Source organism: Natator depressus, chromosome 9 (assembly GCF_965152275.1).
Source record: "Natator depressus isolate rNatDep1 chromosome 9, rNatDep2.hap1, whole genome shotgun sequence".
Classification (NCBI taxonomy): Eukaryota; Metazoa; Chordata; order Testudines; family Cheloniidae; genus Natator; species Natator depressus.
This window is the reverse complement of record NC_134242.1, coordinates 54,309,835-54,314,798: the sequence shown is the minus strand read 5'-3', so window position 1 is coordinate 54,314,798 and position 4,964 is coordinate 54,309,835.

Below are 4,964 nucleotides of genomic sequence, written 5' to 3'. Positions count from 1 at the left end.
ACAGCCTCCTGGGACGTGTAGTTCTCTCTCGGCCGCCCGCCAGGGCGGAGTCAGGCTACGGACTACAATACCCGGCAGGCAAAAGGGAGTGATGGGCGAGGGACGGGAGAGAATGGAGGCTTCTGGGACTTGTAGTTCGTTAGCCGTCCTGCTCCGCGAGAGTGCAGCAGCCTCCGGGGGAAGTGAGGACTACAGCCCCCAGCAGGGGGGGAGGCCTGCCTGCCTTCCTTGTTTCCCAGACTTGAGTAATGCCCTCACACCTTGCCTGGTCTAAGAGCAGGAGTGGGCAAACTTTTTGGCCCGAGGGCCACATCTGAGTGGGGAAATTGCATGCAGGGCCATGAATGTAGGGTTGGAGCAGGGGGTTGGGGTGCAGGAGGGAGTGCAGGATGTGGGAGGGGGTGTTGTGTGCAGGAAGGGGCTCAGGACAGGGGGTGTGGAGTGCGGGAGGGGGTGCAGGGTACGGCAGGGGGCTCAGGGCAGAAGGTTGGGGTGTGGGAGGGGTGTGGCAGGGGGTTGGGGTGCAGGGTGCAGAGTGTGGGCACCAGGGTGGTAGCAGTGCGCAGCGGGGCTAAGACAGGCTCCCTGCCTGCCTTGGCCCCGTGCCGCACCACTCCTGGAAGCGGCCAGCAGCACGTCCCTGTGGCCCCTGGGGGAGGAAGGAGCAGAGGGCTCTGTGCGCTGCCCTCCCGGGCAATGGGAGCTGTGGGGGGCGGTGCCTGGAGGCAAGGGCAGTGCACGGAGCTCTCTAACCCCCCTCCCCCAGTGGCCACAGGGACGTGGTGCTGGCCGCTTCCATCAGCAGCGCGGGGCCTGTGGCGCCATGGGGGTGGCAATCCCGCGGGCCAGATCCAAAGCTCTGACGGGCCAAACCCCTTTCCGAGAGGCAGACACAGACAGACACACACAACTGATTCCCCGACCCTGGGGTTCCGCCTTCCCCTGACATTCTCCATGGGGCCCTCATGGGGAGGAGGGGAGAACCCCTCACACCAAGGCACCTTTTCCTTACGCTAAAACCATACTGGACAAAGCAAAGTCCCTCAGTACAAATCCCATCCAAGGTAGAAAGAAAAATTGTGTTCACTGCCCTCTGGTTTAGCATCTTCTGTGGGCCTCTCAGCTTTCCTGCTCCCCACATCCCATCTGCCTGTCCTCACGTTTTCCCCCTCCTGGCTAGAAATTAATACAGGTCCCAAAGGGACAAATGGATTGGGGTTAGAAAGAGGACAGTTAGTGGTCATTAAGAGCAATAAAAAATAGGTGCAGAGGAAAGCTGTGGAGGAGAGGAGCATGGAAGCCTGTTGACCCAAAACAAGAATGTGTTTGGGAAGAACAGCTATGCAGTTAGAGCATGAGGGAATGTAACCCAACCTGCTGCTCTTCCTGCTAACACCATCTCTCCCATGGAAGTGACTCACTGCTGTCCTTTGTCAGACAATCCTGCTGTCAGGGTGCCAATGCCTGAGATGATGGGGTGCCCAGGATTTCCAGGTTTATGGATCTTGGGTAGTAGATAGAATATCCCAGGTCGGGGTTCCAGGGGTGTGTCTCTGCGGATTTGATCTTGTGCTTTTTCAGGGAGTTTTTTGAGCAAATGCTGTAGTTTCTTTTGGTAACTCTCAGTGGGATCAGAGGGTAATGGCTTGTAGAAAGTGGTGTTGGAGAGCTGCCGAGCCCTGGGCGCCCCATCATCTCAGGCATTGGCACCCTGACAGCAGGATTGTCTGGCTATGTAGACTCCCTCCTCAGGCCCTACGCTACCAGCACTCCCAGCTACCTTCGAGACACCACTGACTTCCTGAGGAAACTACAATCCATCGGTGATCTTCCTGATAACACCATCCTGGCCACTATGGATGTAGAAGCCCTCTACACCAACATTCCACACAAAGATGGACTACAAGCCGTCAAGAACACTAACCCCGATAATGTCATGGCTAACCTGGTGGCTGAACTTTGTGACTTTGTCCTTACCCATAACTATTTTACATTTGGGGACAATGTATACCTTCAGATCAGCGGCACTGGTATGGGTACCCACATGGCCCCACAGTATGCCAACATTTTTATGGCTGACTTAGAACAACGCTTCCTCAGCTCTCGTCCCCTAACGCCCCTACTCTACTTGCGCTATATTGATGACATCTTCATCATCTGGACCCATGGAAAAGAAGCCCTTGAGGAATTCCACCATGATTTCAACAATTTCCATCCCACCATCAACCTCAGCCTGGTCCAGTCCACACAAGAGATCCACTTCCTGGACACTACAGTGCTAATAAGCGATGGTCACATAAACACCACCTTATATCGGAAACCTACTGACCGCTATTCCTACCTACATGCCTCCAGCTTTCACCCTGACCACACCACACGATCCATCGTCTACAGCCAAGCTCTGTGATACAACCGCATTTGCTCCAACCCCTCAGACAGAGACAAACACCTACAAGATCTCTATCAAGCATTCTTACAACTACAGTACCCACCTGTGGAAGTGAAGAAACAGATTGACAGAGCCAGAAGAGTTCCCAGAAGTCACCTACTACAGGACAGGCCTAACAAAGAAAATAACAGAATGCCACTAGCCGTCACCTTCAGCCCCCAACTAAAACCCCTCCAACGCATTATTAAGGATCTACAACCTATCCTGAAGGATGACCCAACACTCTCACAAATCCTGGGAGACAGGCCAGTCCTTGCCTACAGACAGCCCCCCAACCTGAAGCAAATACTCACCAGCAACCACATACCACACAACAGAACCACTAACCCAGGAACCTATCCTTGCAACAAAGCCCGTTGCCAACTGTGCCCACATATCTATTCAGGGGACACCATCACAGGGCCTAATAACATCAGCCACACTATCAGAGGCTCGTTCACCTGCACATCCACCAATGTGACATATGCCATCATGTGCCACCAATGCCCCTCTGCCATGTACTTTGGTCAAACTGGACAGTCTCTACGTAAAAGAATAAATGGACACAAATGTCAAGATGTCAGATGTCAAGAATTATAACATTCATAAACCAGTCGGAGAACACTTCAATCTCTCTGGTCACGCGATTACAGACATGAAAGTTGCGATATTACAACAAAAAAACTTCAAATCCAAACTCCAGCGAGAAACTGTTGAATTGGAATTCATTTGCAAATTGGATACAATTAACTTAGGCTTGAATAGAGACTGAGAGTGGCTAAGTCATTATGCAAGGTAACCTATTTCCCCTTGTTTTTTCCTACCCTCCCCCCTCAGACGTTCTTGTTAAACCCTGGATTTGTGCTGGAAATGGCCCACTTTGATTATCATACACATTGTAAGGAGAGTGATCACTTTAGATAAGCTATTACCAGCAGGAGAGTGGGGTAGGGGGAGGTATTTTTTCATGCTTTGTGTGTATAAAAAGATCTTCTACACTTTCCACAGTATGCATCCGATGAAGTGAGCTGTAGCTCACGAAAGCTTATGCTGAAATAAATTAGTTAGTCTCTAAGGTGCCACAAGTACTCCTTGACTTTTTAAGGGGAGCAGCCTGAGGGGAAAATGTGGCTTGAGCCTTTTTATTGCTTTGTTATGACAGATAAGAAAAGATTAAAATCCTTTCAGAGCTTCTTTAAGTGTGTGGAGTGTTTTCCCCCTGCTTGGTTTGTATTCTAGGAGCTCATGTCCTGTCAAGGATGGAAGACGCTATGATAGGGATGGGCAAACTTTTTGGCCAGAGGGCCACATTGGGGTTCCGAAACTGTATGGAGGGCCACGCCCCTAATTGCCCCTCTGGGACCCCACCCCCTATCTAACCTGCCCCAACTCCTATCCACACCCCTGCCCCGTGACAGACCCCCAGGACTCCCATGCCTATCCAACCGCCCCCTGCTCCCTGTCCCCTGACTGCCCCCCCGGGACTCCCTGTCCCTTATCCAACTCCTCTGCTCCCCACCCCCTTACCGTGCCGCTCAGAGCAGCAGGACTGGCAGCCATACTGCCTGGCCGGAGCCAGCCACACCGCTGTGCTGCCCGGCAGGAGCTCGCAGTCCCGCCGCCCAGAGCGCTGGCTTAAAGGCGAGCTGAGGCTGCGGGGGAATGTGGACAGCAGGGGAGGGGCTGGGGGCTAGCCTCCCCAGCCGGGAGCTCAAGGGCCAGGCAAGATGGTCCCGCAGGCTGGATGTGGCCCATGTGCCATAGTTTGCCCACCTCTGCGCTATGATGACTGAGCGCTAGTGTAAATGATGATCCCCAGGGAAGAAAGACTTTTTCCCTGGAGAGGGAAATTTTTTTTTAATCAGGCTGTTTTAAAACACTTAGATGTTTAAAAAACAAAACAAATAACTCTAATGACAAACTCACATTTTGAATAAAGAAAGCCAAGGTTAAAGATTTAATAGTCTCACCATCCAAGGCAGGTGCTGAGAACTAACAGCAAACATTGTTTAGACATTTGAGTGCTCCTCCAACAAAGCCAGGAGATATCACATTTTAAATGCATGATATTTTTAAGAATAAAGAACCACCATAGTAAAAGATCAGTCCTTTATACATCCCAAAGAACCAAACCCAGGCAGCAGGCCAATTAAAAAAAAACTGCTTTGCAGGTCACCTTTAATACTTGACTTGAAATCTTTTCCAGCTAACAAACCATGGTTCCCTGGCATACGTGCACCCTCACTGTTTCCTGCACTCATGGCTTTTTGCACAAGGCTGATCCTCTGATCCTTAATTGCCTCTACAGTGACCCCATACTAAAAGCTGTAGGAAAAATGGCAAAGGAATGTAAAAAAAGTCTCTTGGCTGAGATAGGAAGTGGATTACTGATCCCTTCCCACCCTATCACTTCGCTACACTTGGGTTAACACCTAAAAATGGTGCCTAAATATACCTAAATGAAAACAGTTGCCTTTGAAACTGGATGTGACATTGGAAGCAGACACTCAAACCCTTATAGTGAAACAGATCATCT